This window comes from Danio rerio, chromosome 17 (assembly GCF_049306965.1).
Source record: "Danio rerio strain Tuebingen ecotype United States chromosome 17, GRCz12tu, whole genome shotgun sequence".
NCBI classification, from domain to species: Eukaryota; Metazoa; Chordata; class Actinopteri; order Cypriniformes; family Danionidae; genus Danio; species Danio rerio.
This window is the reverse complement of record NC_133192.1, coordinates 25,379,618-25,392,955: the sequence shown is the minus strand read 5'-3', so window position 1 is coordinate 25,392,955 and position 13,338 is coordinate 25,379,618. Positions and strand designations below refer to the sequence as shown.

General features: G+C 36.2%; 1 long non-coding RNA gene across 1 annotated transcript; it reads right to left on the bottom strand.

Annotated features, from left to right (window-relative positions):
• Positions 1-2,096: 2,096 nt before the first annotated feature.
• LOC141378568 (uncharacterized) lies at positions 2,097-11,067 on the bottom strand. Its single transcript, XR_012393391.1, has 3 exons — positions 10,849-11,067; positions 5,181-5,335; positions 2,097-4,372 (listed from the first exon to the last, which is right to left on the bottom strand). It is a non-coding gene; the product is annotated as an uncharacterized lncRNA (long non-coding RNA).
• Positions 11,068-13,338: the final 2,271 nt, after the last annotated feature.

Genomic DNA, 13,338 nt, shown 5'->3' with positions numbered 1-13,338 from the left:
AGACTGCATGATTTATAAAGTAGTTGTGTCACAGTTGTTTTTACATTGCATGACTATCTGGGCTAGCGTTTTGTTCCTGCTTTGTTGACACTGCAAGATGGATCGGCGACAGGGGCTTACACATTGCATGACTTTACAATAGGAAGAATCGTCGACAACTTTGTCCAAACTACGTCTCACAGCCAAAAACACGTAGTATCTCTTTTGTTATTAACTACATAACGAGAAAGAAGCCTTTAATGGGTTTGAAGAGAATTAGCAATTTCTCCTCAATTTCTTTAACTTTCTGTATGACACGTCAAACAGACACAGGTGCTCCTGTCAAACCTCCACTTTTTAAACCTTTATTAAGATTGAAGAGAAGTCTTTTGTGTCTCCAGAATGTGTCTGTGAAGTTTCAGCTCAAAATACCTATCAGATAATTTATTATACTTTTTTAAATCTGGAAAATTTTAACTGTTATAACATTGTAGCTGTTTTTGTTGCTTGTGCATTTAATGCAAATGAGCTGGTTCTCCCTACCCAACATGTCCACGTGTGTGTCAGAAAAATAGCCTACACATAGACAAACAGCACAGTGACAGACAAGAATGAAGCAGTTCTCTCTTACAAAGGTAAGAACTTTCCCAACGATTGTATTTGTTTTGGAGTTAGTTCAAGCCTTTCTGCAATGGTGAGTCACACACAATGTCATTATAAAGATCGCTCGCGTGCATGCACACACTGATTTAATGTCCACAAACTGTGATTAAATCGCCTTCTTTTCATAATTTTACTGACACTATGCAGCTGTGATGATGAATTACATAGCGATTTTACTGTCTTTATTACAAACATGCCATGTTTTAAAAACATTTTAAACTTGTAAAACTCATTTTTGATCACATTTGATGATAAATGATGATCACAAAGAGCTCTAAAGATCTTTTAATTGTTTTAATGCTTTGCAAATGTCCTGTCTTGTGGATATGATTATACGCATTACTATAAAGACATGTTATTATGCCACTGTCAATCAAATCGGTGGGCAAGAAAACGGCAATCCTACGTCACATTGCAGTGGGCCTCAAAATGGAGGGATATAGATCGTATTTTTATGTCAGGAAATTTAAAAAACTTCGACTTGTGATTCTATCAATCCTGTATGACTGTGGACAGACTATACCTTCACACAGTTCTGTCCAAACAGCTTACAAAAGTTGTAAGGTGCCCTTTAATGCAAATTTAAGTAATTTTACTTATGGGTCACTCATTTAAATAGTAGCCTGTTGATCTCTTTAAATACAGAAGCAGGCAGGTGCTCAATAACTCAAAATGAAATCGCAATCACAATTAAGCAAAAGCAGGGATTTTCATGCACATCTTGTCATGGAAGCACAGTTCTGTGATCAGTAGTAAATCTCCATCCGAAGGCCAGTGGGTGCTCTTGCAGAAACACAATACAGTAAAAAAAGCCCATAGAAGCTGCTGAATAAGCTTTTTTTTCCAAATTTACTGTTTTCGTTGATTAAACGCAAGTTTTTAGCATAATTTTCCTTACTATAAAGTGTTTAATAATGCAATGCATTTGACACTGCTGAGAGTAGATTGTTGCATGCCTACATGCTCACATGTAGAGTGAGAAGCCACATCCTCCCACTAGAGGATTTTTTTCGAACACTAGCTAGACTGAAGTCATAAAGTGAGTTTGGTGTAAACAGATGTTAAATGTGGCATTTTCACATGCTTTCAGCTTTAGCAGCATTTCCGACAGCGCAATATCACTGAGAGGCTATGCAAACAGCAGTCATTATCACAGAATGGTATCTTCTTTGATTTCATCATCGTGTGATTAAATCACCTGTGATGATTCAATACTGTGTAATCAGTCAGTGAACTTTTTTCAGTGTTTCCGCAAGATTTTTTTATCTTAAAATGTTGCCAAACTTCGACAAATGCTATCAATGTCTGATGCAGAAAAGCTTATTCATGCTTTCATGACCTCTCGGTTAGATTATTGTAATGTGTTACTAGGTGGTTGCCCTGTTGGCCTGATTAACAAACTTCAGCTAGTTCAAAATGCAGCTGCTAGAGTGCTTTAGAACAAAGAAATATGACCGTATTACTCCAGTTCTTTATTGCATTGGTTCCTTATAAATATTGATAGTTCATACTGTTATATTGTCAATCACGTGTATGAGCACCGATTTGCCCGTGATTTCAGGCATTTGTTGGCGATTTCTCAAAACCTGTCGAGTCAAAATCGGGGCTAAAATCATGCAGTCTGAACTCGGCATAAAGGACACCAATTTTTAAACCTTTATTAAGATTGAAGAGAAGTCTTTTGTGTCTCCAGAATGTGTCTGTGAAGTTTCAGCTCAAAATACCTATCAGATAATTTATTATACTTTTTTAAATCTGGAAAATTTTAACTGTTATAACATTGTAGCTGTTTTTGTTGCTTGTGCATTTAATGCAAATGAGCTGGTTCTCCCTACCCAACATGTCCACGTGTGTGTCAGAAAAATAGCCTACACATAGACAAACAGCACAGTGACAGACAAGAATGAAGCAGTTCTCTCTTACAAAGGTAAGAACTTTCCCAACGATTGTATTTGTTTTGGAGTTAGTTCAAGCCTTTCTGCAATGATGAGTCACACACAATGTCATTATAAAGATCGCTCGCGTGCATGCACACACTGATTTAATGTCCACAAACTGTGATAAAATCGCCTTCTTTTCATAATTTTACTGACACTATGCAGCTGTGATGATGAATTACATAGCGATTTTACTGTCTTTATTACAAACATGCCATGTTTTAAAAACATTTTAAACTTGTAAAACTCATTTTTGATCACATTTGATGATAAATGATGATCACAAAGAGCTCTAAAGATCTTTTAATTGTTTTAATGCTTTGCAAATGTCCTGTCTTGTGGATATGATTATACGCATTTCTATAAAGACATGTTATTATGCCACTGTCAATCAAATCGGTGGGCAAGAAAACGGCAATCCTACGTCACATTGCAGTGGGCCTCAAAATGGAGGGATTTAGGTATTAAATATTGTATACATTTTAAAATTTTATTGACTACCTACAAAGCCCTGAACGGCTTAGCTCTCCAGTATTTGAGGGAGCTCGTGGTGTATTATAGCCCCTCACGTCCTCTCTGCTCAATAAATTCTGGACAATTGATTATTCCCAGAATATCTAAATCAACTGTAGGCATGTCAGGGTTCTGCCAATCTGGTCTTGTAAATTCTTGTTTTGGTGGCAGAGTCTGGACACTAGCTCTAGTTTGTTTCGGTTTCGGTTGGCGCTGGGATGAAACATGCGTGTGTGAGTACACTGTGGGTCATTTCATTCATCGTGCACTCATCTCTCGCGTTCAGTCTTCTGTTGGTGTTGTGTTTAGCACGTGATGCTTGTTTACATGCACCGCGTGCTTGTGTTGTCATATAAACACGCGGTTAATGAGTTCTCTCATTGGCTGCGTGTTCTAGTCTCGTTTTACATGAGCACATAGTTTGTTGTCTTTGTGTCATGTGCTCTCCTGTCTATTGTCTAGTCCCACCCTCCTTGTTAACCCATTATTAGTTTATTAGTTTCACCTGTTTGTGTGTCAATTTATTTCTGCTTAAAATCTTCTCATGTCTGCTGTCCTGTGCTAGTTTTTCGTCATATGTTGCCTTGTCCTGATTGACCTAGACCGCTGTGTTTCAGCCTGATCCTTGCCAGCCTGCCCAGTCTTATTTGTTTATTTATTCCATTAATGTTTTCCCCCTTGGGGTTGTTTGTTTTGCCTTTTATTTTATTTTACTATAAATAAATAACTATTATTTCTGCAATTGAGTCCTCGTTCCTTCTCCCCACCACAAACCGTTACAAGGCAGTAGATCTTTCTCATATCTGACATCTAAACTCTGGAACAGACATCCTAGCACAGTTTGGGAGTCAGACACACTCTGTCAGCAAACTAGATTAAAGACACATCTCTTTACATTAGCATACACATAAAACACAAATGCTTTTGAAATCCAAATCATTTAAAGTCTAGTTGTGCTATATTAATTAGGGCAACCGGAGCCGGGAACACTTCCCAAAAGACATTATAATTTGAACGGCATCTGCACTTATGTTAATCTGTTTCTATTATTCCCGAGGTTTCCATAATCCTGGACCAGGCCGTATTCTGAGCAGCTGCTGTAGTGGTCATGGAGGAGTGGTGGGCATAAAACTGATTCCTGTAAGACCCCAGTGACAGACGAGTCTTTGCAATGATCCTAAAGGACCAGCCTGTACACCAGCCGGTGACCTCCTCACACCTGCAGTTTCTCCACAATGGACGTCCAGCGTTCTCCAGCCTCTGGCACCTAGACTGCAGCTCTGCACAAGAAGTTTGGCCAGAGGATAAATGTTCGTGCCCAACTGAGCCTGGTTTTTCTCTAGGTTTTTTTTTCCTTCACTTTTGTCAATTGGTAAAGTTTTGTTCCTTGCCGAGGTCGCCACTGGTCTGCATTGTTTAGGACTTGTGAAGCTGCACATTGATGGATTTGCTCTTCATTTTTTGGACTTTCAGCAGTGAAATTTAAACCACACTGATCTGAACTAAACTGAACTTCAACTGGACTGACAGTTTCAATTTACTATAATCTTCTATGTTAAGCTGAATTGAATCTACATCATAAAAGCGCTATAGAAATAAAGATGAATTGAATTGAGCTATGACTGAAACCACATGCTGTAGATTTACTACCACTTGCTGGAGATTATAGAACCACTTTTACTGACAAAATGTGAATGAAACATGCCTTTATCAATAGTGCAGCCCTAGAAGCAAGTTAGCAATCTTCTATATCTCGGATTTCAATCGACAGCTGAGACATTTAGAAGCCACCAAAATAAAGTCTTCAAATCTGCATTGTAATTTGAGACCCAACCCTAATCCTAATAACAGGCATAAACAGGGCCATTAAAGATGAATGATTGTGCCTCCCATCTCCTCTCCTACACAATACAAAACCTCTATACTGGAAAAAGAGATTGAACACATAAACAGATGCCCTTTTAACTTCAGGCAGGCATGTAAACAAAGCTCTGGAAAGATTCCTAATGTTCCTTAGACAAAGAGAGAGAGAGAGAGAGAGAGAGAGAGAGAGAGAGAGAGAGGAAGAGGAAAGAGTAGCATACTCACTGTTTACTTTGTCCAGGCTCCTCTCTCCAGCTATAAAAGGCAAAAGTCTTCAGGCCTTGATCTCACTCTCAGCCAGCTGAAAACACTTCACAGGCTCTTGACCAGGCTTGACTTGTGTGTAGATTTGTTCTTGAGTGCTTGCTACACAAGATACCCTGAAAGACAGTGTTGCAGGGCACTATTTATGGAAGCAACAGTGTCTAAACTACACACACCTGAAGGTCAGAGTGCAAACTATCTCCAATGGATGGATTCTGGAGAGAAGTAGACAAGAATTGCACAAAGAGAATACAGGCTTGGCTTGTTTCCGCTTCTGCCAGAACAATCTTTAGAAAATGAAGCAGCATGGAAATTATCAAGGAGAGAAAGAGAGAGGAGAAAAGAGAAGGTCCCGTTGAGATCTAGAGCGCTGATTAAATCTGGAAAATAAAGGAAGCCTGTGTTCTTAGAGAAAACGGACAAAATTACCCAAGAACTCAGTTACACAATTATGTGAAGTCAGTTTCCATAAGCAATAAGTCAAAGCATGAGAAGAGACTTTTTGATGAAAATACAGTATACATGGAATCTTTTCATTCCACAAAAGGGTCTTTATAGTGGGAAAGGTTATTTAAATTCAAAAGAAAATATTTATTTTTCACATCAACACTGCAAAAAAGGATTTTCTTAATATTTTTCCTACATTTTTTTATCTTGTTTCTAGTCTAAATATTTAAAAATTCTTAAATCAAGAAGCATTTTCTAGACAAGCAAAAAATATTGTCTTGTTTTAGAAAACTATAATCCAAAAACAAGTGAATTTTTCCTACAAAAAAACATGTCAAAAGATATTTTGCTTACCCCATTTGCAAATTATTAGGAAAAACTTTAATGTTTAATGTAGTTTTGTTAATAATAACAGTTAATAATAATAGTGATAATAATAATAAAAGTAATAACAATAATGGTTAATAATAATAACAGTAATAACAATAATAATAGTAATAATAATAATAATGATAACAGTTATTAATAATAAGTAATAATAACAATAGTAATAATAACAGTTAACAATAATAGTATTATTAATAGTAATAATAATAATAACAGTTAATAACAATAGTAATAAAATAACAGTTATTATTAATAATAATAACAACAGTTAATAATAATAGTAATAATAATAATAAAAGTAATAACAATAACGGGTAATAATAACAGTAATAATAATAATAATAATAATAACAGTTATTAATAATAAGTAATAATAACAATAGTAATAATAACAGTTAACAATAATAGTATTATTAATAGTAATTGTAATAATAACAGTTAATAACAATAGTAATAATAATAACAGTTATTAATAATAATAATAACAGTTAATAATAATAGTAATAATAATAATAAAAGTAATAATAATAACAACAGTTAATAATAATAATAACAGTAATAAAAATATTATTAATAATAAAAGTATTAATAATAATTAATAATATTAACAGTTCAGAGCATTTTTAACTGCCCACAATATTAATAGTGTGCCAGTTAATTCCCACAATATACTGATAACTGATTTAACATCGGTCTCTGTGTGTGTGTGTGTGTGTGTGTGTGTGTGTGTGTGTGTGTGTTTCAAGATGTACCTGGGCACACGTTCTTTGTCTTTGATCTTGCAGAATAAACTGCTGCTCTTGTTGTGTTTTTTTTGTGGAGTGTACCGGAAACATTATTGTTAAAACTTATGCGTACAAGATGAGCAGTGTGTGTGTGTGTGTGTGAGCGCGCTCTTCTGTGGCTAAAGGGGAAATTACAGTAGCCTCAAAACTCGTTTTCATTTTCATAAGTATCGTTTTCCACAGAAATAATCTAAATGTCGATAAAACGAGGAAATTACAATAGTCATTACAGTCATTTCACAGGCTTTTTAGTCTGCAGTAAAAACATCTGAATACTCTTACAGATATGAAATTATGGTATCTTCATCACAACAGAAAACGCACGTTTAAAGCATCTGTGAGGCTATATAACAGCAACTCTTACTGACAGCCCGTTTACCCCGGCAAATGAGACACTAAAGGTTTTTCTTCATGTGAAGGTATAAATAAATGGAGATATATAGATAGAATAGATAAAAGTATATACATTTGGTGAGTGTTACTGTGATATCTCAAGCTAACACCCTTTTGATTTTGTATATTTAGTTTTTTGAGCATAATTTTAAGTTGTTAGATATTATATAATTTTATATTATATGTTAGATATTGTATAATTTTTAGTTGTTATAGTTTTTTATATAATTTGTTGTATTTTTAGTTTTAGTTGTTTCTTATTAGTCTTAGTTTTAGTTGTATTCTGGATTTAGTTTTTTTGTGCACCTGCATAAATATGAGTAATAGCATGCAAATGCCAATCTTTCTATGAATAAAGTCAAAGTTTTCACTAAAATAGCTAAACCCTTTCTAAGTTTTTTTGTGTAGTCTTGTATTTTACAGTACCTTAGAAATACAAAAAAAAACTGTTGATGTTTTTAAACAATTATATTTGATTTACCAAAGCCACACAAGTGCCAATTTCACATCTGTCACATCCATAACAAAGATGTGATTATTGCTCATAAATGCATAAATGTCAAATAAAATCTATCATGTTTATTCTACAGACAGCCGCTCTGCATTATTGCTTTTGGGTTGTGCAGTTTAATTCACAGAATTTCTTCAAAGTATGTTGTACACTGTGAGCTTCTTTGGTCACATGCATAACGCATGTTTATTTTCCTCATTTAAAATATAGAAAAATGTTTACAGATTGATATTTTTCTGATCCCATAACTCAGTGGTTGGTTGTTTTGGAAAGTGTACATAAAGATATAATGTTAACATAAACTTTCTCTGTAAATTTATGTTAAGTTTTTAATACAAATGTCACACCCATAACGCTGGAAATGCTCATATTCTTCACTGTGGACTGTGTTTTTTATTGGCACAGTAAATCAATTTCACCTTGTACTGAAGTGCTTTTGCGAGATACCAATCTTTTTTTTTTCACTACAATAGGAACCACACAACTTCTCTTATCCGTTTAAAGCAAGCAGTGGTTATAAATATGAGGGCTAATCTTTTGGCTGTGCATTTTTAGTCTAAGCTCACTCTTGCTTTAGAACAGCCACTGATTGGTCTTTACTCTTCGTCAACTATACTTGAGGAACACTTTCTATTGGTTGGACTATTCAAAGCACTTTGCAAAATGGGGATCTCCTCATCCAGTGTGCAGCTGGAGGATGCAGCGGCAGCCATATTGCGCCAGACCACACACCAGCTGATTGGTGGAGAGTAGACAAATTATGATATGAGAATGGTTAGGAGGTCATGATGAACAGAGGCCAGTGGACTAATTTTTCAAAGGACATCCTGGAATTTGTAATGACCACAGAGAGTCTCATCCGAATGACGACGCTCACTGAGGAGTATAATGTCTCATCCTAATGATACTCATGAATATACTGGGGCATTAGGACCCATACAGACACCAGGTTGAGCGCCCCCTGCTGGTCTCACCAACACCACTTCCGGCAGCAACCCAGCTTTCCCATGTGGCCTCCCATCCAGATACTGACCAGGCGCAGCCCTGCTTAGATTGAGTGGGTGACCATGTAAGAGTTGCAGAGAGCTAGCTGCGGTTATCTGCCGGGATATCTATAATGATAAGAGCTATTCAATATGCATAGTAATATACATTTGTCTTATTTGCATCAACACCTGCTAAAAATAAATCTGTGATCTTCTGTGGAAGCGCTTCCAAAAGTTTGGACTACAGTCTGGATCTGCACCCACCTGTAAAGTATTTCAGGTAAAGGTAAATGGTTTTATTAGCTGCATGGTGGCACGGTGGCCCAGTGGTTAGGGTTGTTGCCTCACAGCAAGAAGGTCGCTGGTTCAAGCCTTAGCTGGGTCAGTAGGCATATCTGTGTTGAGTTTGCATGTTCTCCTCGTATTCACATGGGTTTCCTCCGGGTGCTCTAGTTTCCCCTACAAGTTCAAAGACATGCGGTACAGGTGAATTGGGTAAGCTAAATTGTCCAGAGGGTTTGTGTGTATGTCCTGGCCCTCCAAGTTGGGGGTAGAGTGTTGGGCTAACGACCAACCTTGTAAGAATTAGATGTTACGAAACACCAATATGGTGTGGCTAAATATCAACTTCAAAATAAACGGCCCTGGGAGTAAGTATGTATTCCTTATGTACTGTAAATCATAATGGTAAAAATAATGGCATAGCTTGAAAAATTTTATAGAAAATTATTTCATTTATGTAGTAAATGTCAATTGAAATCTTGTGGATATCTTCCTTCAAAAAGGTGCCCTTTTTAAAATAGCCATTTTTTAAATTATCAATATAATGCCATATTTGTCATTTAAAGCATCAATATGATAAACATCGATAACTTGCTATTGCTGTTATTATTATTGCATGTGTGTGTTTGTGTGTGTATCAAACTAAAGTTAACTAAGTGGGGCTTTATTGCACATGTGCAATGGCCCTGTAAAGTCACAGATTTTTTCAGTCAATAATCCAAGTATGCTGTTATGAACAACACTGTAAATGCAGCGTGAATATTTAAAAAATACCCTGAAAGATTAAATAATAAATAATTCTTCACGCATATTGAAGTGTCCACAATATTAATAATGAATATTCATTCATTTCAGAGAGTCATATCAGGAGTCACCACAGCAATTAACCGCCAACTTATCCAGCACATGTTTTACACAGCGGATGCCCTTCTAGCTGCAACCCAACAATGGGGAAACACCCATACACACTCATTCACACACATACACTACGGCCAATTTAGTTTATTAAATTCACCTATTGCTCATGTCTTTGGACTGTGGGGGAAACCGGAGCACCCAGAGGACACCCACGCAAACAAAATGAGAACATGCAGACTGAAATCTCAACTGACGGGACAACCAGCGACATTCTTGCAGTTAGGTAACAGTGCTACCCACCGAACACACTTCATGTCACCCAACTCAATTCATTAAAAAAAGAAAGAAAATGCTCTAAATGGAAAAACGAAGACAGACAGAACACAACAAATATCATTTACCAAACACGCATTTTCCAAATACCCAAAGAAAGTGACCTTTCAGTCATTTCCCACCTCAAATACTCATATCGGAGACGAGATCTTGCCACTCACAAACACACATCCAAGAAAAACCACACACATTCACACGTTTGGCGGGAGCAAGACCTGTTTACACAAACTGTCCCTTTACAGAACACAGAGCCCTTTCATACCCACACCAGAACAAGAAAATCTCAGTCTGGTCCAAGAGCACGCGTGACTTAACGGTGCCTCTCCACCCGGACTGACGTCATCACGGTACCAGACCTGAGCGTTATTTGTGTCTGTACTTTTTCAGTCGCACAAGCCTATCAACAACACATTCCGTAACTTTCCGTTATTCAGCGCTGACCTCGAGAGAAGCCTGCAGCAAATCATTGACTAATGTACTCAGGACTGTCTGACCTCCACTGGAAAGCTTTCTAACACACTCGTATGAGGACACTGGATGCTATGAGGAAACTATCGAGGTCACGCAACTATAATTTGACAAATGTATTTGAGGAAGTGCAGAAAGAGGAACGAAGCTCAAATAAAACAACCGAATTTCAGACTTACTATCACATGGTTTCCTTCATGAGAATTGCACGTGTGTAGCGACGCAATAAATACCCGCAGCGATGACCAAATGAGACTTTAGCGGAAGATTTGATCACTTCCTGAACGTGTAACGTAATAACTGACATGTTGAGCAGTTCAACACATTGAAGTGTTTCACAATGAAGCCTTACAAAACCTAAAATGATGATGTTTTTTCTTCTCTTGCCTAGTTTATCCAACTTCAGCAGTTAAGTCGTGATTTCTGTTTTTATCGCTGTCAGAACAACATTGCCACCATGTGGACAGTATGAAATGCTGACATTCGAGAGCTGCTCAGTCTGACAGTCCAGTTTTATCTTTGATCTCAAGAATAAAAAAACAAGTTGACCTAATATTCTTGATTTTCTTAGCTAAGATCTATTATACATGATAAAACATATAATATAACGTTAAATGAAGAGCAGGGTCCAAATTACAGGGGGGTATGGGGGGGGGGTGTCAGTCTTTTAATACTGATAAATATTTCACTCTGATATGTATTTTAAATAATAATGTTAAGAATTAAAATAATAGATATATAAATATACATATGGCGCCGCAGTAGGGACTGCTGTCGCCTCAGCAACAAGGTCGCTGGTTCGAGCCTCAGCTCAGTTGGCTATGTGTGTGGATGTTCACTCTGCATTCGCGTGGGTTTCCTCTGGGTGGTCCGGTTTCCCCCACAGTCCAAAGACATGGGGTACAGGTGAATTGCGTAGTGTATGAGTGTGTATGTGTGAATGAGAGTGTGTGGATGTTTCCCAGAGATGGGTTGTGGCTGGAAAGGCATCCGCTGCGTAAAAACCTGTTGGGTAAGTTGGTGGTTCATTCCACTGTGGCAGCCTCGGATTATTAAAGGGACTGAGCCAAAAAGAAAATGAATGATGAGTCACTGCAGAGATGTATGGATGTAGTCCTCTGGGAGTCATACACAATATTAATTATTTTTCCACTGCACCATAACATTATATGCTATACTGTACCTTTTTTTGTTAAGTGACAAGACTTTTGTCGAAGCACACTCAGGCCTTACTGTCCTAATTAAATAATTAAAAATAAAGACATGATCATATTCTATTTTAGTAAAATAAGTATAATCTAAAGGCCTTTGTCTTTCATATAAGCCACTTCTGATACCAAATGATCAACTTGAAGACAAGTTATTATTTGTTGTTCCTAAAACTTGGATAGGCAACAAGACTTTTGTCAGGTAGTGTATATAAATAAAACAAACAAAAAAAGAGTAAACAGGTGAAACATTTTTTAAAAAGTTGACTGAGTGTTTACTAAATAATTTGCTTTAACATATTTGAGATATAAAATGTCAAGGTTTCAGAAGTAGGCCGGAATGTAGGTTGACGTGTGCTTGTGTTTGCATCAATTGTGGTGGCAGATGGATTGACAGATTGAGGTGTCAGCCTGTCAGTGTCTTTTAGCTGTAGGAGTGTGAACACTGGTTCCTGCATTAAACTGATTAACCACAGATTTGACCAGCACCAACAAACACATACAAGCGCTATAGGCAGAGTTTCATATGGGCGCCACAGGGTTATACCAGTAACTGAGAGTTTAGAGTTAAGAAAAATCAGGTCATGTTGTAAGATAAAAAGCCACCATTATGATATAGTTGCGAAATTGTGAAACAAAATGAAAGAAAAGCAGATTTAAAGTCAATGTATGCTGCAATTGTGAAACACAAAGAAAGAAGAAGTTGATTTACAAGAAATAATGCAATTTTGGGAAAGTCAATTTGAAAAGGCTCAAGCCAAAATGAGGAGAAGTGAACTTGCAGTCTTACTAAATGTTGCAACTGTGAGAAATAAAGATTCAAGTGAGATTAAATCTTTACCATGAGAATCTCAACCAGAACCCAGTCTTAACAGAGTCACAGTATATATGAGAATAGTTTCGTAATAGTCACCTTTTATAGCCAAGGTGTGAACAGCTTGTGACTAAATTAAAACACTTGACTTCCACCAACTTCTTAGGTTTTAAATGTCAAGAACCTACACTGGAACAAATTATTAGTTGACTTTATTAGAAAATGTGAGTTAACCTGATTAACTAAATGAACTACACTACCCGTCAAAAGTTTGGGGTCATTTATTTATTTATTTATTTTAAGAAAATTGTTCTGTTCATCAAGGCGACATTTATTAAATGTAAAAAAAAAAACTGTTAAATATTTATAAAAATTTTAAATAACTGCTTTCTTATCGTATGTATTTTTAAATTAAATTATTACTCCAGTCATTACTGCTTTTATTACTATTACATTATTAATAAAATTATAATATAATAATAAAAATAATAATAAAAATAATAAGGATAATGTAACTCCAAAGACTAGAGTAATAAAGCTGAAAATTCCTCGTTAAAATCATTGGAATAAATGATTAAAATAAATGATAAACTACTTTTGAACAGTTATCTTATAGTGCAATAACATCTCAATATTTTAATCAATTG